We start from the raw sequence: 23,822 nt of genomic DNA, 5'->3' as shown, positions 1-23,822 counted from the left end.
GTTTTCATGGATTCCACATCAAAGTTGTTAACTTTGTCGCCACCCTGCTGTGTTATCCACAAAATACACTGGCAAACTTTTACCATTTACGGATATTATTTCAGCGCTTCTTGCGCATCTGTTTACATTCCCCTCACCCGCCATATCCTAAACTTATAAGAACGCTACTACACTTGATCTTATACAAAAGGTTCTTAGAAGTGCTGTTTGGGGAGTAGCCTAGAGACAGGGGCTTGGATTGGCGAAAGCTCGCCTAGCAGCGGAGCGCCAGCTCCATGCGCATCATGCGCTTCTTGCGCATCTGTTTACATTCCCCTCACCCGCCATATCCCAAACTTATAAGAACGCTACTACACTTAACTTGGTGCAGGCTGGGACCGAGTCTGACCCTGGGGCTGGTCATATACTGCCAACGCAGAGGATTGCGGGGCCTACCTCGGTCCAGGTCTCAAAGGCCTACTATACCTCCAAATCCTCCCACCCCTCCTCCACCTCCTCCTCCTCCGAATTACCATCCGTGGGCATGGCGCCATCAGTCGGTAGCTCTAGGCACAGCAGCAGTGCCGTTGCTAAGCGACAGCAGGCGGTGCTCAAACTGCTGAGCCTAGGTGATAAAAGGCACACCGCCCAAGAGCTATTGCAGGGCATTCCACATCAAACTTGTTAACTTTGTCGCCACCCTGCTGTGTAAGCCACAAAATATACTGGAAAACTTTTTTCATTTACGGATATTATTTCAGCGCTTCTTGCGCAGATGTTTACATTCCCCTCACCCGCCATATCCCAAACTTATAAGAACGCTACTACACTTGATCTTATCCGAAAGGTTCTTAGAAGTGCTGTTTGGGGAGTAGCCTAGAGACAGGGGCTTGGATTGGCGAAAGCTCGCCTGGCAGCGGAGCGCCAGCTCCATGCCAAGAACCAACTAACATAGTTTTAACTGCAGCACCTTTAATCTACTACTAGTTCACTGCCTCCATACATCGTCCCCTTATCAAACGAGCTGTGTCAGGCAGAATTTTGGATTGTTTTCATGGCTTCCATGTTAACTTTGTCGCCACCCTGCTGTGTAATCCACAAAATATACTGGCAAACTTTTATCATGTACCAATATTATTTGAGCGCTTCTTGCTCACCTCCTTTGGTTCCTCTCTGCTACCCATTGGTTTGAAGCCTGAGTCCATTTAGGGTATGTCGCCATGCCACTCTCTAGCCTTCCGCTGCTGCCGCTGCCTCTGCATGCCGTCCCCTATAGTGTCAGGGTCAATTATTGGATGTTTTAGATGCTATCTAGCTTCATTCTGTCACTCTGTCATGGCCATGCTGTTGCCCATAATTTTGGCATAATGGTGCATTTAAGCAGCCTCAGAGGCATCCATGCATGCTGCCCCTGCTGTTTCCTGTCCATTTCCGTGGTGTTTCCATCCTTTTCTGAGGTTCCCAGGTGTTTGGCCAAGCTTCCCTGTGCAGAGCCTTGGTCCCCTTGAAAAATGCTTGAGTCTCCCATTGACTTCAATGGGGCTCGTTACTCGAAACGAGCACTCGAGCATCGGGAAAAGTTCGTCTCGAATAACGAGTACCCAAGCATTTTAGTGCTCGCTCATCTCTAGTGATTACCTATCTGGGAATTTTTGGTAACTAAGGGCTGTTAACTGCTACTGTCACACTGAGACACAGACTTAATGTACTGGTATATAGAGAGCCTCTTTCCCTTCCAGAAATGTTGGGAGGTATGAATAGCTGTTAAAGTTGCGCAAATCCTGAAAACCATGAACAGTCCGACGAAAGTGCAATTAAGTGCAATTAGTAAATAAGCCCTATACAGTGGCTATAAGTAGTTTATTAATTACCTGCCAAGAAGATTAAAGCAGCAGCTTCTGCAAGTAAGAGACAGGATGCGTGGTAACCCCCCCCCCCCCTTGCTTTCTTCAGCCATTGGCTGCCACAGTTTATAGAAAAATACAATGGGGCACATTTATGTTGCCGATGCTGTTCGTTGTCCGACAATAATGCTTTCTGCCGCGATTCACAAGGATCGTGCGCCCGATATCCTGCATGTGTTGCTTCTCCGCTTAGGTCCAACGGAGTTCACATTCTTCTTCCTGGTGTATCTAAGTGCATTGTCTTACGACACAATTTTAAAGTTCGATCCCATGCTCAGTATGAATCTGTCAGATCTTCCGCCGGCCGGCCCGCCCCCCCCTCATTTCTTTCACTTGAAAGTCAGCTCTATTGCGGCAAAATCAGATCGCGTGCTACACAATCCCCTTATAAATACATGTCACGTTTGCTAGGCAGGAAGTATATGCTGTGTCATAAGCAGTGTAAGTCTATGAGCCTGAAATATGAGGTTTGAAGATTGTCAGATCTCATTTTCAACCATCACATAACCATTGTGTTTTGTTATTATCGGTATACAATCAAAGAAGAAGTCTCAAAGGATGAAATACTTTTTCTTGTTACTAGAATAACAATATAAGGACTGATTCCCCAATGGTAATCCTTCTGGAGACTTGATACACAAACTGAAGGAAATATTCAATTACTTCTAGCAATATTCTTCCAGCATTTTAGAAGCCATGAAAATCCAAAGTTTTTGAAGGGTTCCACTAATACAGCCATGAGCCTTAACATCTGGTCAGATGACAACTAAGCCAACCTAAATGCTGCACTTGTATGTAAATGAAGCGTATATCAGGGAATCAGACAATTGAATCTAGCGTTACCAAGGAAACCATTTAATTAGTAATCTGGAGTCTGTATTTCCTGAAAGAATAAAAAATGTATCACCATTAGATCATCTGTTGATAAAATTCAAAATGAAAAGAATCCATATTCAACTCACAGATTTTATAAAGATGGAAACCTATATCAACAAAATGTATTTTCTTTCTATATTAAATGTACTGTACACAGTAACATTCAATGGATTATAGTCTAATCTGAAAATAAAAACTGTTTTCTCTAGTCTCACACAATCCCTCTTGCTTTCCTGCAGCACCTGAAAGCTGAGGAAGCTGTTTCCCCTATCACAGAGGTGGGGAAACTGTGGCACCCAGAGACCTCTCCGTGGGAACTCGGTCTGTCTACCAGGCACAGAGTTTTCCAGACATGGCATCTTCTTGCAGTCTCAGGCAGACCAGGTAGTGCAACGTTATTTTATTCCCTGACGGGTGAGTTCCTGCGTTATGCAGCACTATGATGTCATGCTTTTGGCACCTGCTTGCTGCAGGCGTCACCCGTCTCTAACACCCGCTCCGATTGCAGGATCCCCAACTGCTATGGGATCATCTACAATTAGGCCTTCCAATGGTAAATCTGATGCACATTAATGCCTAGTATATACTCCCAGTATATAGGTATGCCAGCACATGCCCCTGGTATGTAGATATCTCAACACCTGCTCCCATTATATATATATATAAGCCAGCACATGTTCCCAGTATATACGTAGCCCCAGCAAATTTGCTCAGTATATAGGTATCCCCAGCACATGCACCCAGTATATATGTAAGGCAGCACATGCCTCCAGTGTGACACAGGTGGTGCCAGCAACATATAATACCCCCTAATACAATTCATCAACATATAATCATTTAATGCCCCCTTTTTAACCCTGCAATCTCTTTTTACTTTTGTACTTGTATATATCTCTCCAGGACTATGATGCCCTAGCTTTCTGTACTCCTGTCCCCTCCCCTATCCTTCTCATGTTGTGGACCCTCTCTTCCTTTTCTTCCCATTGTGGTCCCCATTATCAATTCCCCTCATATTGTAGCCCTCGGTCTTCCACCCACTTTATATTGTGGCATTTATACTGAGCACACATATTCCAGCCCCCTGTAAACCATAACCCTCATGTTGTGGCCTCCTGTCTTCCACCTACCTCATTTTATGGCCTTCCATCTCTCTCATATTGTGGCCCCTGGTCCTCCATAACTTTCCTATTGCGGCCCCCTGTCCTCCATCCCCCTCATACTGTGGCCACTCTTCCCTTCCTGTTGCTGGATATTAAACAAAAAAAAGCCGGGGTTCTAAAGCTAACTTAAAGGTGGGGCAGGGCCAGCCTAGGGAAGGAGCATACCTCCACACTTCTGCTCATGAACAGCAGCAGGCAGCTGTGTAGATGCAGCAGGAGGAAGAGAATTCTGTCTCCTAGTTCCAATGCCTTGGCTGCTCTGCAGCTTTAATGGGATGGGACAAAGCAGGGCAGTGCCCAAAAAAGGGGACTTTCCTGCCAAATCCATAATGGTTGGGAGCCACGCTCCCATATTTTATTATATCATATATATCATATTTCTTATATCATATTTTTATACTTTACTGTGTTTTACCCTGTATTTCCCTGTGTCTGTTCCTATCACTTTGTAATTTGGCCACTGAGGGACAGGATATTAAAACACATTACTCACTCTAATTCTACTCTGTCTGAGCCAGCGAGTGATGCACATACACACACTGCTTCCTGCCTTGTGGAAGCAGCAGCAGTCACCAGATGCTTTATAATTAATTTACTATGAGACTGTTTATGAATGGCAGAGCGAGATGTAGGGGTGGTCCTGTGACTGATAGGAGGGACTTGCATGTTTTCAATGAGTTTGTAGTGCACTTATGTATTACGCTATATTAAAAATGTTATTACATTTTGGGGTGGACTTGGAAAATAAAGTGACCCTGATAAATAAATATCTGTGGGTGAAGTCAAATTATGTAGGCAGGGTCATGTGATGTGGGTGGATTTTGTAAAATGTTAGTCACAGGCAGAATGTTGGTAGATGGTCTTAATTCAAAACAAGAACTATTTTTGCTGGTAAGCAGGGCTAATGTGCATATAAGCAAACATGGCACACTTGGTAGTTAAAGCCAAATCAAAAGTATAGTACATAAAGAAACACACAAATAAGAAAGTTTTCCTTTCCTCAGTTCTTTACACCACAGAGGAAACAAAGATTGATACTATCTCCTATGTACAGGAATATAGCTAATGTACCATTATTACAAGAGCACAACCTACAGTCATGCCCATATGTTTTGAGAATGACACAAATATTATATTTTCACATGATCTGTTGCCCTCTGGTTTTTATGTGTGTTTGTCAGATGTTTTTATCACATACAGAAATACAAGTGCAATTATATTATGAGTAACAAAAGCTTTTATTGACAGTTAGAATGAGTTAATACAAGTCAATATTTGCAGTGTTGACTAGAGATGAGCGAGCACTAAAATGCTCGGGTACTCGTTATTCGAGACAAACTTTTCCCGATGCTCGAGTGCTCGTCTCGAATAACGAGCCCCATTGAAGTCAATGGGAGACTCGAGCATTTTTCAAGGGGACCAAGGGTCTGCACAGGGAAGCTTGGCCAAACACCTGGGAACCTCAGAAAATGAAGGAAACACCATGGAAATGGACAGGAAACAGCAGGGGCAGCATGCATGGATGCGTCTGAGGCTGCTTAATCGCACCATTATGCCAAAATTATGGGCAACAGCATGGCCATGACAGAGTGACCGAATGAGGCTAGATAGCATCCAATAATTGACCCTGACACTATAAGGGACGGCATGCAGAGGCAGCGGCAGCAGTGGCAGGCTAGAGAGTGTCATGGCGACATACCCTAAATGGACTCAGGTTTCACCAAAGGAGGTGAAATGATTTCCTATGTCAACAAAAGGTTGACGGTATATTTAGTCGATAACACAGCATGGTGTCGACATAGTGACCAAGTTCCATAACGTATCTGGTGAAACACCCGAAAAATGAGCCTGACACAGCTCTTTTGATAAGGGGACGACATGTGGAGGCAGCCATGGAGACGACTTCCATGATTAAGAGCGACAGTATGGGGCATTCATACTGCGCTGCTATGATTGCAACTTCAGGTCTCCAGCATGGCGGCGACAGATGGGCCGAGTTCCACTATGTATCTGGTGAAACACCAGAAAATTCTGCCTGACACAGCTCGTTTGATAAGAGGATGATGTGCTGCATATCCTCTCGTGCTCCAGCGTCTGGGGTATAGAGAGTTGAAATGAGACATTGGTGGACGCTGTGGAGGATCATGGAGGCAAAATGGACAGGAAACAACAGGGGCAGCATGCATGGATGCTTCTGAGGCTGCCTAATCTTGGGATGGAGCTGGTGGTCCACTGCCAGGCGAGATTTCGCCTGTCCAAGCCCCTGTCTCTCGGCTCCTCCCCACCCAAAATGGGCCTGGGGGCCAGAAGCGTTTACTTTGAAAAAATTATAATTTTCAAAGCAGGCCGGGTCGTTTGAATATTTCACCTAGGAATAATGGAATAGCATAGTGGTTCTATTTTTAATAGTTTTTACGGAAATGGTTCCATGATTGGGCCGAGTTCCACTATGTATCTGGTGAAACACCTGAAAATTCTGCCTGACACAGCTCGTTTGATAAGGGGACGATGTATGGAGGCAGTGAACTAGTAGTAGATTAAAGGTGCTGCAGTTAAAACTATGTTAGTTGGATCTTGAGATGGAGCTGGCGCTCTGCTGCCAGGCGAGCTTTCGCCAATCCAAGCCCCTGTCTCTAGGCTACTCCCCAAACAGCACTTCTAAGAACCTTTTGTATAAGATCAAGTGTAGTAGCGTTCTTATAAGTTTAGTATATGGCGGGTGAGGGGAATGTAAACAGATGCGCAAGAAGCGCTGAAATAATATCAGTAAATGATAAAAGTTTGCCAGTATATTTTGTGGATTACACAGCAGGGTGGCGACAAAGTTAACAAGTTTGATGTGGAAGCCATGAAAACAACCCAAAATTCTGCCTGACACAGTTCGTTTGATAAGGGGACCATGTATGGAGGCAGCTATATGGACGACTTTTGGAGGCAGCTATGGCGATGACGTGTGGAGGTAGCAATGGAGACAACGTGTGGAGCCAGATTAAAAGACGACATGTGGAGGCTGCTATGGAGACAATTTAATTTGGATAGTGCCTGTATGTGGCAGTCCAAAAAAGTTTTCAAACCAGAGGAGCAGGTAGGTGGTCCTCCAGAAAAATTTAATAAATTGAGTGCCTGTATGTGGCAGTCCAAAAAAGTTTTCAAACCAGAGGAGCAGGTAGGTGGTCCTCCAGAAAAATTAAATAGATTGAGTGCCTGTATGTGGCACTCCCAAAAATTGCTTAAAACAGAGGACCGGGTAGGTGGCCCTCCAGAAAAATTAAATACATATAGTACTATAGCTAGAGGCAGTTGGCCCTGGCAAAAAATAGCCAGTTTCCTATGCTTTAGTGTACAAAGAGGATGAGAAGGAGGACAATGAGGAGGAGGAGTGCATACATTATTCAGGTTGAGCTTCTTTCACCTGGTGGAGAATGAAAATCCGGAGAAATCCAGGCTTTATTCATCTTGATAAGCGTCAGCCTGTCAGCGCTGTCAGTCGACAGGCGTGTACGCTTATCGGTGATGATGCCACCAGCTGCACTGAAAACCCGCTCGGACAACACGCTAGCGGCAGGGCAGGCAAGAACCTCCAAGGCGTACAGCGCCAGTTCGTGCCACATGTCCAGCTTTGAAACCCAGTAGTTGTAGGCAGCTGTGTGATCATTTAGGACGATGGTATGGTCAGCTACGTACTCCCTCACCATCTTTCTGTAAAGATCAGCCCTACTCTGCCGAGACTGGGGACAGGTGACAGTGTCTTGCTGGGGTGACATAAAACTGGCAAAGGCCTTGTAAAGCGTACCCCTGCCAGTGCTGGAAAAGCTGCCTGCTCGCCTACTCTCCCTCGCTACTTGTCCCGCAGAAGTACGCCCTCTGCCGCTAGCGCTGTCAGAAGGGAAATACTGTTTCAGCTTGTGCACCAGGGCCTGCTGGTATTCATGCATTCTCACACTCCTTTCCTCTCCAGGGATGAGAGTGGAAAGATTTTGCTTGTACCGTGGGTCCAGGAGAGTGAATACCCAGTAATCGGTGCTGGAATAAATTCTTTGAACGCGAGGTTCATGGGTTGGCAGCCTAGCATGAAATCTGCCATATGCGCCAGAGTACCAACGCGCAAGAATTCACTCCCCTCACTGGCCTGACTCTCCATTTCCTCCTCCTCCCACTCCTATTCTTCTGCCCATACACGCTGAACAGTGAAGGACTGAACAATGGTCCCCTCTTCTGTCTCGCCAACATTCTCCTCCTCTTCATCCTCATCCTCCTCCACCTCCTCCGATATGCGCTGAGAAACAGACCTAAGGGTTCTTTGGCTATCAACAAGGGAATCTTCTTCCCCCGTCTCTTGTGACGAGCGCAAAGCTTCCGACTTCATGCTGACCAGAGAGTTTTTCAACAGGCCAAGCAGCGGGATGGTGAGGCTGATGATGGCGGCATCGCCACTGACCATCTGTGTTGACTCCTCAAAGTTACTCAGCACCTGACAGATATCAGACTTCCACGTCCACTCCTCATTGTAGACTTGAGGAAGCTGACTGACCTGACAACCAGTTCTGGTGGAAGTTGACATCTGGCAGTGTACAATCGCTCTGCGCTGCTGGTAAATTCTGGATAACATGGTTAATGTTGAATTCCACCTCGTGGGCACGTCGCACAACAGTCGGTGAGCGGGCAGTTGGAGGCGGCGCTGCGCTGCCCTGAGAGTGGCAGCATCTGTGCTGGACTTCCTGAAATGCGCACAGATGCGGCGCACCTTCGTGAGCAAATCAGACAGATTGGGGTATGTCTTAAGGAACCGCTGAACTATGAGATTTAACACATGGGCCAGGCATGGCACATGTGTCAGTCTGCCAAGTTGCAGAGCCGCCACCAGGTTACGGCCGTTGTCACACACAACCATGCCTGGCTTCAGGTTCAGCGGTGCCAGCCACAGATCAGTCTGCACCGTGATGCCCTGTAATAGCTCTTAGGCGGTGTGCCTTTTATCGCCTAGGCTCAGCAGTTTGAGCACCGCCTGCTGTGGCTTAGCGACGGCACTGCTGCTGTGCCTAGAGCTACCGACTGATAGCGCCATGCCCACGGATGGTAATTCGGAGGAGGAGGTGGAGGAGGGGTGGGAGGAGGGGGAGGCATAGTAGGCCTTTGAGACCTGGACCGAGGTAGGCCCCGCAATCCTCGGCGTCGGCAGTATATGAGCAGCCCCAGGGTCAGACTCGGTCCCAGCCTCCACCAAGTTAACCCAATGTGCCGTCAGCGATATATAGTGGCCCTGCCCAGCAGCACTCGTCCACGTGTCCGTGGTCAGGTGGACCTTGTCAGAAACGGCGTTGGTCAGGGCACGGATGATGTTCTCTGACACGTGCTTGTGCAGGGCTGAGACGGCACATCGGGAAAAGTAGTGGCGGCTGGGGACCGAACACCGAGGGGCGGCCGCCGCCATGAGGTTTCGAAAGGCCTCGGTCTCTACCAGCCTATAGGGCAGCATCTCCAGGCTAAGCAACTTGGAGATGTGGACGTTGAGGGCTTGGGCGTGTGGGTTGGTTGCGCTATACTTCCTTTTGCGCTCCAGCGTCTGGGGTATGGAGAGCTGAACGCTGGTGGATGCTGTGGAGGATAGTGGAGGCGAAGATGGGGTTTTCGCACGGGAGGTGTTTGGGCCGTGGTCCTGGGCAGGGGACTGACTAGCAGATGACACAGGGGAAGGAGCAGTGGTGTGCCCGGCCGGAGGTGAACGGGCTTGGTGCCATTGAGTGGGGTGTTTAGCATTCATATGCCTGCGCATATTGGTGGTAGTTAAGCTGGTAGTGGTGGAACCCCTGCTGATCCTGGTTTGGCAAAGGTTGCACACCACAGTCCGTCGGTCATCCGGTGTTTCTTTAAAGAACCTGCAGACTTCTGAAAATCTAGCCCTCGCCACGGGAGCTTGACTACGGGCAACATTTGGCGCTGATGCACCAGCTCTGGCCCTGCCTCTCCGTCTGGCCCCACCACTGCCTCTTCCAACCTGTTCTGGTCGAGGACTCTCCTCCGTCTCAGAAGCACTGTGTTCACCCGGCCTATCAACCCAGCTTGGGTCTGTCACCTCATCATCCTCCGATCCCTCAGTCTGCTCCCCCCTCGGACTTCCTGCCCTGACAACAACTTCACCACTGTCTGACAACCGTGTCTCCTCATCGTCCGACACCTCTTTACACACTTCTTCCACTACGTCAATAATGTCATCATCACCCACAGACTGCGACTGGTGGAAAACCTGGGCATCAGAAAATAGCTCAGCAGCAACGGGACGAGTGGTTTGTGACTGTGGGAAGGGTCCAGAAAACAGTTCCTCAGAGTTTGCCGGTTCAAATGCCAAATTTTGCTGGGAGGGGGCAGACTGGGGGGATGGAGGCTGAAGTGGAGGAGCTGGAGGAGTGCTGATTTCGGTGACATGGGTGGACTGCGTGGAAGACTGACTGGTGGACAAATGGCTAGAAGCATTGTCCGCAATCCACAACATCACCTCTTCGCCCTGTTCTGGCCTCAACACTGCTCTACCACGAGTCCCAGTAACTTTAGACATGATGAACCTAGGGAGTGTAGCTCTGCGTCGTTCTCCTGCTCCCTCATCAGGAGGTGGTGTCTCAACCCGCCCAGGACCACGGCCTCTGACCCCTGCAGTAGTTGGACGCCCATGTCCACGCCCTCTTCCGCTACCCCTAGCCCTCGGGTTAAACATTTTCCAAATTAAAGTGTAAATTTAAATTTTTTTTTTTTTGTGTTTTTTATTTTATTTTTTAAACAAAACGATGCTATCCTATTGCTATGGCTAGTTTCTAACCTACACTGACAGCACACAACTGGATTTTGTGCTGTGCCTGATGACTTTGAGGTATAAAAAGAAATAAAGATAAAAAAAAATAAATCAGCAGACTCTGCTTATTCTAATCAAACCCCTAATAAATTGTCCCACTTCGGTGTTTGAGGTGGATATGCGTGTCACTAAGAGCTAAATACAACGGTAGCAAGTCTCCCTTCAAATTCCTCCCAATATGGTACTAGCTGCACTCCTAATGCCAGCAAGCCCAGCCACAAGCAAACAAAAGAAAGGAAAATATAACGCTATTGTAGGCCTAAGTAAGCCGTTGGGGTTCTCCTATGGCTATTTTCTAGCCTACAGTGAAAGCACACTGCTTTGCAATATGACTTTGAGCTATAAAAAGAAATAAAGGTAAAAAATAAATAAATCAGCAGACTCTGCCTAATTCTAATCAAACCCCTAATAAATTGTCCCACTTCGGTGTTTGAGGTTGATATGCGTGTCACTAAGAGCTAAACACAACGGTAGCAAGTCTCCCTGCAAATTCCTCACAATATGGTACTAGCTGCACTACTAATGCCAGCAAGCCCAGCCACAAGCAAACAAAAGAAAGGAAAATATAACGCTATTGTAGGCCTAAGTAAGCCGTTGGGGTTCTCCTATGGCTATTTTCTAGCCTACAGTGAAAGCACACTGCTTTGCAATATGACTTTGAGCTATAAAAAGAAATAAAGGTAAAAAAAAATAAATCAGCAGACTCTGCCTAATTCTAATCAAACCCCTAAGAAATTGTCCCACTTCGGTGTTTGAGGTGGATATGCGTGTCACTAAGAGCTAAACACAACGGTCGCAAGTCTCCCAGCAAATTCCTCACAATATGGTACTAGCTGCACTACTAATGCCAGCAAGCCCAGCCACAAGCAAACAAAAGAAAGGAAAATATAACGCTATTGTAGGCCTAAGTAAGCCATTGGGGTTCTCCTATGGCTATTTTCTAGCCTACACTGAAAGCACACTGCTTTGAAATATGACTTTGAGGTATAAAAAGAAATAAAGGTAAAAAAAAATAAATCAGCAGACTCTGCCTAATTCTAATAAAACCCCTAATAAATTGTCCCACTTCGGTGTTTAAGGTGGATATGTGTGTCACTAAGAGCTAAACACAACGGTAGCAAGTCTCCCTGCAAATTCCTCACAATATGGGACTAGCTGCACTACTAATGCGAGCAAGCCCAGCCACAAGCAAACAAAAAAAAGTAAAATAAAACGCTATTGTAGCCGTAAGAAGGGCTGTTGGGTTCTTGTAGAATCACTCCTGCCTAACACTATTCTAATAGAACACCCTAACGCTTTCCCTGACCAGCAGCAGCTCTCTCCCTAGCGGCATCCAGACAGAGAATGATCCGAGCAGCGCGGGCAGGGGCTAGTCTATTCCAGGGTCACCTGATCTGGCCAGCCAACCACTGCTATCGACGTGTAAGGGTACCACGTCATGCTGGGTGGAGTGCAGAGTCTCCTGGCTTGTGATTGGCTCTGTTTCTGGCCGCCAAAAAGCAAAACGGTGGGAGATACCATTTTCTCGAGCGGGCGAAGTATTCGTCCGAGCAACGAGCAGTTTCGAGTACGCTAATGCTCGAACGAGCATCAAGCTCGGACGAGTATGTTCGCTCATCTCTAGTGTTGACCCTTCTTCTTCAGGACCTCTGCAATTCTCCCTGGCAGCTCTCAATCAACTTCTGGACCTAATCCTGACTGATAATAGTCCATTCTTGCACAATCAATGCTTGCATTTTGTCACAATTTGTTGGTTTTTGTTTGTTCACCCGTCTCTTGATGATTGGCCAAAAATTCTCAATGGGATTAAGATCTGGGGATTTTCCAGGCCATGGACCCAAAATCTCTATGTTTTGTTCCCTGAGCCATTTAGTTATCACCTTTGCTTTATGGCAAGGTGCTCCATCATGCTGGAAAAGGCATTGTTGATCACCAAACTGCTCTTGGACGGTTGGGAGAAGTTGCGCTTGGATGACATTCTTTATTCATGGATGTGTTTTTAGGCAAGACTGTGAGAGAGCCGATTCCCTTGGCTGAGAAGCAACCCCACACATGAATGGTTACAGGATGCTTTACAGTTTGCATGAGACAAGACTTGTGGTATCGCTCACTTTGTCTTCTCTCCGAACAAGCTGGTAAATGACTTTACCCTAGTCCTCAGCAGTCCACTCCCTGTACATTTTGCAGAATATCCGTCTGTCCCTGTTTTTTCGGGAGAGAAGTGGCTTCTTTGCTGCCCTCCTTGACACCAGGCCTTGCTCCAAGCGTCTCCGCCTCACAGTGTGTGCAGATGTACTTACACCTGCCTGCTGCCATTTCTGAGCAAGCTCTGCACTACTGGTAGCCCGATCCCAAAGCTGAAACAAGAGACGGTCCTGGTGCTTGCTGGTCCTTCTTGGGCACACTGGAGCCTTTTTGGCAACAATGGGACCTCTCACCTTGAATTCCTTGATGATGCGACAGATTGTTGATTGAGGTGCGATGTTTCTACCTGCGATACTCTTCCCTGTTAGGCCAGTTTTGTGCAGTGCAATGATGACTGCACGTGTCTCTTTAGAGATAACCATGGTTAACAGAAGAGAAACAATGATGCCAAGCTCCAGCCTCCTTTTAAAGTGTGATTCTTACTTTATCATGACAGATTTATCTCCAGGCCTGTCCTCATCAACACCCACACCTGTGTTAATGGAGCAATAACTGAAACAATGTTAGCTGCTCTTTTTAAGGCAGGCCTGCAATGAAGTTGAAATGTGTTTTGGGGGAAAAAGTTAATTTTCTAGGTAGGTATTAACTTTGCAACTAATTGCTGTTAAGCTGATCACTCTTTATAACATTCTGGAGTATATGCAAATTGCCATTATAAAACCTGATGCAGTAGACTTTGTAAAAATTTACATTTCTATCATTCTCAAACCTTTTGTTCATGACTGTACATGGTGGTACACTGTATGCATTTTATACTACATGGCGGTATGTTGTATGCATTTTATACTACATGGTGGTACGCTGTATGCATTTTATACTCCATGGTGGTACGCCGTATGCATTTTATACTCCATGGTGGTACGCCGTATGCATTTTATACTCCATGGTGGTACGCCGTATGCATTTTATACTATAAGGGGGTACGCCGTATGCATTTTACACTACATGGCGGCATGCTGAATGCATTTTATACTACATGGTGGTACGCTGTATCTATTTTGTACTACATGGCGGTACCCTGTATGCATTTTGCATTGCTTTATTTTCACACCAAACCAATATAATGGATAAGGACCTGAGACTCCCTGATATATTACATATAGGGGGGGGCATCTCTCTATGGCTTGCCTCAGGTAGCAGACAGGCTTGGTTCATCCCTGACCTAGACCAAGGATTTATAAACACTAGCTGAGAAACAACTTAGTTTGTGGTAGCCCATGCCTTTGTCCCTCTATGGCAGGATTAATATATTTAAAATTATTTATCTCCCTAAATTCTCTACCTATTTCATGTAAAAGTATGTTCCGGTTGTTGGATAGAACATCACCTCTACTGGCAGGGTGGGATTCCTCAATTTAGTCTTGCTTTGCTTCAGGCTCCAAAGACACAGGGTATTGGGGGGGGGGGGGGTTATGGCCGCTCCTAATTTATACTTTTACATATTGACCTCTCAGCTCATGTATATAGCTACTAGAGGTATACGAGGATTTTGGGGATACTAGAGGAGTTAATAAATACTGGCCAATGTATCCTCCTCATGCCAAATCTGACAATGACCAGGGATGAAGAAGGAATCTGGACCATTGTGGTGGAGGGTCCTGGTTATATTACTCCAGCACCTGATAACTCATCATCTCCTTAACTCTTTATTGGGCGGAAGAAAGGTGTATGTTTCTATGCCAGTCAGCCCATTGAAGTAGCACTGTACATAAATCAATCAGCAGCAACACCATACCACTACAGAGAAATATAGCTCCTGGACAGAGCTCAATCCCAAATGATTTTACATATTTAAAGAGCCCTATAATTTACATATATACAGTATCCTAAATAATAAATACAGACATATAGTTTGACCCCGGTGAATATAGATCTATGTTTTCTCAGTCCTCTTATAGAAATCAATATACACAGACATTATATATATATACACAGACATTTTATATATATATATATATATATATATATATATATATATATATATATATGCACACTGTTCCCCAAAAATGCAGACACTATATATATATATATATATATATATATATATACACTGTGCTCAGTTTGTATAAGAGCAAACATTGACACCTACAGTGGGTATGGAAGGTTTTCAGACCCCTTCGATTTTTCAACTCTTTGTTTTATTACAGCCAAGTGGTAAATGTTTTTGCTTATTAATGTACATTTTGCACCCAATCTTGAAAAAAACACAGTCAGAGAGTCTTCTTGGGAACGATGCAACAAGTTTTTCACACATGGATTTGTGGATCCTCTGCCATTCTTCTCAAGTTCCTCTCCAGTTCCCTCATGTTGGATGGTGATCGTTGGTGGAAGCCATTTTCAAGTCTCTCCAGAGATACTCAATTGGGTTTAGGTCAGGTTTTTGCTCCACCAGTCAAGAATGGTCACAGAGCACTCTGGAAGAAATTTTCATCCAGAATATCTTTGTACTTCATCTTTCCTTCTATTGCTGTCAATTGTTGTCTTGTCCCTGCAGCTTAAAAACACCCCCATAGCATGATGCTGATTGTATTTGGCAGGTGATGAGCAGTGCTTGATTTTCTCCCCACATACAGCTTAGAATTAACACCAAAAAGTTTAATCTTGGTCTCATCCGACCAGAGAATCTTATTTCTCATTGTCTGAAAGTTCTTCATGTGTTTTATTGCAAACTGTATACTAGCTTTCATATGTCTTCATAGAGGCTTCAATCGGCACACTCAGCCATAAAACCCAGACTGGTGGAGGGCTTCAGTGATTTATGACTATGTGGAACTTTCTCTCATCTCCCTAGTGCATCTATGGAGTCCAGCCACAGTGATCTTGAGGTCTTTCTTTACCTCTCTAACCAAGGCTCTTCTCCCACAATTGCCTAGTTTGTTTGGACAGCAGGTCAAGGAACAATCGTGGTAACCCCAAGCTTCTTACATTTAAGGATTATGGAGGCCACTGTGCTCTTAATAACCTTGAGTGCTGCAAAAATTATTTATGTAACATTGACCACATATGTGACTTGCCACAATTCTGTCTCTGAGCTCCTTGGGCAGTTCCTTAGACCTCATGATTCTCATGTGCTCTGACATGCACTGTGAGCTATGAGGTCTTATATAGACAAATGTGTGCATTTCCTATATAAGTCCAATCAGTAGTCACAGAGACTGCTCTTACTAGCCAGTAGTCACAGAGCCTGCCCACAAGTAGTCAGAATGATGCCCCAAGTAGGCAGTAGTCACAGTACCTATCCCAGTAGCCAGTATTAACATTGCTTATCCCAGTTGTCGGTAGTCACAGAGCCTGTCCCCAGTAGTAGGTAGACACAATGGTGCCCTTAGTAGTCACAATAATGTCTAACAGTAGCCAGTAGTCACAGTGATGTCATTGGTTTTAAAAAAAATAACATACATACCTTGTTCCTCTCTGCTCCTTCCCTTGGTTTCTCGTCACTTCCATGCCATAGCTTCGTCCACACATCCACTTGCGGATGCACAATAACAGGTCAACACACACAGCCTGTGTGATGGACAGAAAGCAGTGGAGAGGTCACCACAAAAAACGTATACAATAGAGGAAACTAAACATAGGGACATAAAGACATCAATAATATCAGATTGCATGCACTACATGTACTAAAACAATTTATATTATCAATACTATGCATGAAAAACAGTACATCCAAAACAGCACATTACAAAATAAGTCATAATCTAAGCAACTGCTGTGTAGCAACTCTGGTAGAATACCAATCGCAGAGACCTAGTCTTTTGGAAGAGTAAGGTTTATTCACAGTCGACCCCTGGGGCCCATTGTGGTTTGTATAACCAGTGCATATGCAGTAACTGGAGTCACTGGAATAGAGGATTCTAGGGCAGGTACAACATTCCCATTTATTCCTCTTATTGTATTCCACATTTATTGCAACATGTGTCCAAACTCACATTGCACACAATTGGGCACATTTACTTACCCGGTCCATTCGCGTTCCAGCGGCGGCTTCTCGGACGAGCGTTCGGTTCTTCCGGTGATTCATGAAGGTCCTGCGCCTGATGTCCACCAGGTGTCGCTGCTGCGCCGAGGTCCGCCGAGTTGCATCGGAGTTCATTGATCTCTTCCTGGTGCATGTGAGTATGGCCCGTGCGACCAATTTTTTGTTTTAAATGCGGCGGTTTTTCCGAATCCATTTGGTTTTCGTTCGGCCACGCTCGCCGATTTCTGTCACGTGAATTTGGTATCACCATTATCATAACCCAAGGAGTAAAGGGTAGATGCTATTTGGAGTGAAGAGTGAAAGGTGTAAATACAGAGCCTACAAGAAAATTATGCAAATGTGTTTTTTTTTCACCAAAATCATCACATGTGCAGGTTGGAAGCCGCCACACAGCTCTGTGTACTGAAAAAGTTTGAGTTTTTGAAAGTGTAGAGCAAAAAACAAGAAAACCAAAAAGGGCCAAATCGATAAGGGGTTAAATATTATACTTGTTGGGTCCCTTTTTACTTCCAAATAAATAAAACCTTGTGGCATTGACCTCACACCCTGATCATGCAGGAGACAGTAATCTCAAAAGACTTGTTGATCAGAATCAATAGTATACAATTTAAATATAAATTAAGTAATTAAGTATTTGCTACCCTCCATTTAACAGCTACTCCATTTACTACTGTCTTTGTGTCTATCTATAACAGTCAGCAGCAAAAGACACAGTCGTGTGCATATGCTCAGTCTTATAGATCTGTCAACGTTACAATTATTTCATATTTCTCTGCAGACATTTTATTTATATAATTGACACTGAAAAGGGGAAAATTCAACCATCATTGTCCTCTGATGCTTCTGGGTATAAGATGGATTCTTCTCACTAATGGACTGTGAATAGCTGCTGTTCTATCCCTCCTACTGATCTTCTCTTTCAGCGACAATTTTCTCCTCAGTAGTGCTGCCTATCGGAGCCGAGAGAGAGACTTAATAATGAAGGTTAGTCATTTAAAGGATGTATGGTAAGATACCACTGCTGCTGGACTCCGACAACCCTCCTATTTATTCTCAATGGGACAAATTTTATCATTACATATATTTAATCTGTGTGTGTCTCCCTAACCTTTCAGAGATTCTCTGGAAACAATTAGATGCTAACATCTAAGGTACAAACAGACATGTAGGGTAAAATACAGTGGGGGTCATTTACTAAGGGCCCGATTCGCGTTTTCCCGACGTGTTACCCGAATATTTCCGATTTGCGCCGCTTGTACATGAATTGCCCCGGGTTTTTGGCGCACGCGATCGGATTGTGGCGCATCGGGGCCGGCATGCGCGCGACAGAAATCGGGGGGGCGTGGCCGAACGAAAACCCGACGTATTCGGAAAAAACGCCGCATTTAAATGCCGAAAATGTGTCGCTTGGGGAGCGCTCACCTTCACCTTCTATGGGATGGTGCATTCCGGGGCGTTAAGATTATTTTCGGCGCAGCAGCGCCACCTGGTGGACGGCGGAGGAACTACCATCTTAAATCCCAGCCGGACCCGAATCCTGTGCAGAGAACGCGCCGCTGGATCGCGAATGGGCCGGGTAAGTAAATGTGCCCCAGTATCTCCAATTTAAAATATGCAACCATATGCAGGGCAATATTTTTGTACCCTCTAACTGGAAGACTGTAATAGAAGTCAGAGTTAGCAGAAATAGGGGCACAGCTGTGTGCACCTATCCCATATTCTATTCAGTAAGTTGTGATCTAAGAGATGGTGGACTTCCAAAGTGACAACTATAAGTGTATACCATTATTGTTATTGTTCTCCATTTATTTCTATTTTTTTATGTACTTAAAGGAAACCTACCACTTCTGACGGTAGGTATGAGATACAAACACCGGGCACCAGCTCAGGGTGAGCTGGTGCCGGTGCTTAGTCTCGTTAGTGTTAAAACCGCGGTATCGCGGTTTTAACACTTTTGAAACTTTCTAGCAGAAACTGCTTCGGCGCTTCGTGCACACGATCGTGCGCGCGCCTACATTGGAAACGCCGCAGGCGTTGCGCGCGCACGATCGCGCGCAGCGCCGAAGCAGTTTCTGCTAGAAAGTTTCAAAAGTGTTAAAACCGCGATACCGCGGTTTTAACACTAACGAGACTAAGCACCGGCACCAGCTCACCCTGAGCTGGTGCCCGGTGTTTGTATCTCATACCTACCGTCAGAAGTGGTAGGTTTCCTTTAAGCAACAATATATTATGCAGCACTGCAGAGTTTATCTCCATTTCCTTTTAATAAAGGGTCAATAAAGGGTCTCGCTTTATACATTTCTGTGGGAGAAAATCCACAGAGACACAAGGAGAACAAACAAACTCCATGAAGATGTTGTCCATCGTCAAATTTTCAACCAGGGTACCACTGCTACAAAGCTACATTGTTATGTTTCATACAAGTTACTGGAGGCCATTTATTAAAGGTTGAAAAATATGGCAGCTTTCATTCTGAAACCGCGCCACACCTGACCATAATTTGTGCTGGTATTGTAGCTCAGCTGAATAGAGATGAATGGAGCTTAGTTGCAATACGGTGCATTGCCCATGGCGAGGAGCTGTTTTTGGAACAACAAATAATAATAATAGTAAAACAATAATTCCTTTATTTATATAGTGCACACAGATTACGCAGCGCTTGCCAAATCAGCAAAGCCATGTTTTTCAACCTCTGGACAACCCCTTTACAGGGTTTGGAGTAAGAAAAATACATTTTCAAATTTCTTTTCAGCTTATGGTACATTTTACTAAAATTTACCATCAAAATCAAGCATGATAAACCAAGAACATTTTCTCATAATCGCAGGCACCATGACTGTTGTAATCATTTTATGTTTGTTATCCTTGGCTTGCTTCCATTTAACCCCTAGGCGCACCTGGACGTTATAGTACGTCCCCGGGGCTAGATACTTAGCGCACGGGGACGTTCTATAACGTCCTGCTTCTGGCACCGGCTCACGAACGGAGCCGGTACCAGAAGCAGCGGCTGTCAGCTGTCTAGTACAGCTGACAGCCTGCGCTAACACCCGCGATCGGAGCCGGCTCCGATCGCGGGTGTTAACCCCTTACACGCCGCGGTCAAACATGACCGCGGCGTGTAACGGTGTTAGCTCTGTGGATCGGATCCCCCGTGCCGCTTACCGGGGGATCCGATCCTCTTCCGGGCAGCTCCGAGGACTGGCATGTGCCCCGGAGCTGCCCGGTCTCCATGGCAGCCAGACCCCTTCCGGGTCTGGCTGTAAACTGTCTGAGCATGCGCAAGCTTGCTCAGACAGTTTACACTGCTCTACAATAAAATAGTATTGTAGAGCAGTGTATTGAACTTAAACCAGTGATCAGAGCATCACTGGTTTAAGTTCAAGTATGTATAAGTAAAAATATGCAAAAACAGTTAACACTACACATTATAATAAATAAAAAATTAATACATAAAAATATAAGCCCCTAAAATGTCACTTTCCCATAAAAAAACTTAATAAAGTATAAAAAACATAAAAACACAAAAAAAACCCGCATATTTGGTATTGCCGCGTCCGTAACAATCTGCATAATAAAACAGAATCGTTACTGGACCCGCACGGTAAACGCCGGAGGAAAAAAACGCAAAAAACATTCCGAAAAAAGATAATTTTTAATTAATACCCTATAAAAAATGCTCTAAAAAGTGATTTAAAAAATGTTATGCACTCCAAAATAAGCCCACTAAAAAGAACAACTGTTCTCGCAAAAAATAAGCCCCTAACAAGATTTATCTGCCAAAAAATAAAAAAGTTATGCATATAAAAAGATGGTGATGCTAAAATGAATAAGATTTTCTCCAAATTAGTTTTTATTCAGTACAATTGAATAAAATACACAAAACCCCCACATATTTGGTATCCCTGCGTCCGTAACAATCTGTATAATAAAACAGAATCGTTATTAGATCCGCAAAGTGAACCCCGTAAAAAACAACCTAAAAAAACTCTCTCTGCTAAAGATGATTTTTTATTAATGCCCTTTAAAAATGCTCTAAAAAAGTGATTTTAAAAAGTTACGCAATCTAAAATAAGACCACTAAAAAGAGCTATCATTCTTGCAAAAAATAAGCCCTTAAACAGATTTTTGAGGTGAAAAATAAAAAAGTTATGCATATGAAAGACGGTGATGCTAAAATTAACAACAATTTTGCCAAATTACTTTTTATACAGTAAAAATGGGAAAAAATAAAAAAATATATATAAATGAAGTATTTTCATAAACGTGGCGACCCAAAGAATAAAAATAATATACTATTTTCATGGTATGGTTAACGGCCAAAAAAAAAAACCACATAAAAATTTTCCTAAAAATTGATGATTTTCATTTCCTCCACCAACAAAGAGTTAATTAAATCTCACCAATTAGCTATAGATGCCCCAAAATTATGTATTAGAAAAGTGCATCTCATGTGGCAAAAGAAATAAGCCCCTATAGGTGCACAATAAAAAAAAGAAAAAAATTATAGCCTGTACAATGTGACATAGCAAATCTGATTTGAATGGCGCCTCCTTCCCTTCTATGCCCGGCCGTGCGCCCATACAGCAGGTTACCACCACATGTAGGGTATCGGTGTACTCGGGAGAAATTGCGTATCAAACTTTGTGGAGCCTTTTTTCATTTTATCCATTAGAAATGTAAAATTTTCCACCCAAAATGAGTGTATTGTGAAAAAATATTACAATTTGCAGACTCCACCTCCATTTTGTTTTAACCCCTATAAAACACGTAAAGGGTTAACAAACTTCTTAAAAGTGGTTTTTCATATGTTGAGGGGTGTAGTTTCCACAATGGGGTAATTTACGAGTCTCGCTATTATTTAGGCCTCTCAGTGTCAATTAGAAGTTGAGCAGGTCCATCTAAATACAGGTTTTGGCGATTTTACAAAAAATGTGAAAAATGGCACCCAAATTCTGAGCCTCATAACATTCTAGTAAAATATGTGGAATCTTAAAAAACCATGCCAACATAAAGCAGACATTTGGGAAATGTAAGTTATGAATTTATTTGGGTGCTATGACTTTCTGAATCAAAAGTAGAGAATTTAGAACGTTGAAAATAAAGAATTTTTCAAAATTTTTGCCAAATTTTGTTTTTTTTCATAACTAAACGCAAAAGATTTCATCCAAATTTTTAAACTAATTTGAAGTACAATGTGTCACGAGAAAACAATCTCAAAATCCCCTGGATATCTCACAGCGTTCCCACGCTATAACCACTTATAGTGACACAGGCCAGATTTGAAAAATGGGGCTGCGTCCTTTAGGCCAAAAGATGCTGTGTCCCGTAGGGGTTAAATGCTAATTACTCTGAGGGGCTCCCCTAGATCCTTTGTTACTTTCTCACCATTCGCCATGGTTCCCTAAGACTTGTGCAATGAGTACTTCCTGTTTAAACTGTTGAGTCTTTCATAAAACGGGGCATGAATGTCCCCCCCCCCCCCCCTTCACCAGTAAGAAATTGAGGTCAGCCTTGAGAACACCAATGAAAAAAAGAATATTTGACTGGAATTTAAAGCATGTATGGAGCATGACCTCAAAGCTGTTTTCTGGAGGTCCAATAGAAAGTGACCATTTGGATAAATATCTACATGTGACACCCAAAGCAGGCAGTCTTAAGCATCAAAATAGCAACTTTAAGTGGGACCATTTAGCATGAAGCCAGTCAGATACCAGTAAGTCACAAGTTATTAATCGCTGGGGAAAGAAAGGATTTTTTCAAGAGGAGCAATTGAACAAAAGCATGTTTTTTACTCAGAAAACATGTTAAAATAAATAGAAGAATGCTCAAATCTCTTTTCAATGCACAGTACTTTGCAGTTAAAAGTCACTCATACCACTCAATACTGGACGAAAAAAGAAAGGTTGGCACTCACCACTTCTTTAAAATATAATCTTATTTTATTCTTTACATCTTTAAAACTGGCATGCGTTACAGGGAGAAGAGTATCAATGCATTAGGAGAGGTCCAAGGACGAGTTGTTTCGCGCTGATCTTAGTGCTTCATCTTGCCTGAACCTTTTGGCGTCCTCACCTGATTTTTAAATCAGGGCTCTAAAAGGTGCTACTACGTAGCTCAGACACACACCTTAAGAAACACATAATTGGTTAAAAACATACCGGGGCAGTACAACATGCCGTTTGCCCCACCTCTTTAACACTGCAAGATGTACTGGCGGACCTGAAGGGACACTACTCTATTTTATGTGACCAACCAGATCCTAGCATCTGTGAAAGTGGGCAGATCCTATCTGTGCTGCGAATACTGTAGGAATGGATTAGCGGACTTGAAAGGGAACTTCCCTATTTTATCTGTCCAATCTGCTTCTAGTGGTGGCAGAAATGGGTGGATTGTAACTGAGACGTAGACTACAGTAGAGCAAAGCGTCGGACCTGAAAGGGAACATATTGCTGCAAGCCTACCCAATAATATTCATTTATTCGGGTTGAGGGCGGGTCTGCGCATAACTAACTTCTAGGATAGGCAGGTCGTTGTGCCTCAAACCCATGGACTTATTTACAGGTAGTATAAAGCAAATCTTTGCAATTCTTTTATTAAAAAAAAAAAAAAATATATATATATATATATATATATATATAATTTTATCGCTCTTGTTACATCTTGTACCCATATTTAGATAATAGATCATTTATGGTGGCAGTCTCTTTATAGTGCACACATCCTGGGACTTAGATGCAAGGGAGGCAGATTTAGAAAAAGAACAAAAAAATAAAAAAGATGATGACTTTACATATCGAAAATAGAGTTCAGATAGATAGCTATCAGAGGACAATTGTTATATTACAGCGATATATTTATAAGATAGTACAGGT

At 44.0% G+C, this 23,822-nt stretch overlaps 1 long non-coding RNA gene across 1 annotated transcript; it reads right to left on the bottom strand.

The window, feature by feature from the left end:
• Positions 1–2,608: 2,608 nt before the first annotated feature.
• Positions 2,609–23,022, bottom strand: LOC140126387 (uncharacterized). The gene is made up of 3 exons (XR_011854823.1): positions 22,865–23,022; positions 16,372–16,475; positions 2,609–2,766 (listed from the first exon to the last, which is right to left on the bottom strand). It is a non-coding gene; the product is annotated as an uncharacterized lncRNA (long non-coding RNA).
• Between the last annotated feature and the right edge of the window lie 800 nt (positions 23,023–23,822).

This window comes from Engystomops pustulosus, chromosome 4 (genome assembly GCF_040894005.1).
Source record: "Engystomops pustulosus chromosome 4, aEngPut4.maternal, whole genome shotgun sequence".
Taxonomy (NCBI): domain Eukaryota; kingdom Metazoa; phylum Chordata; class Amphibia; order Anura; family Leptodactylidae; genus Engystomops; species Engystomops pustulosus.
This window is presented reverse-complemented; position numbering and strand designations above follow the sequence as displayed.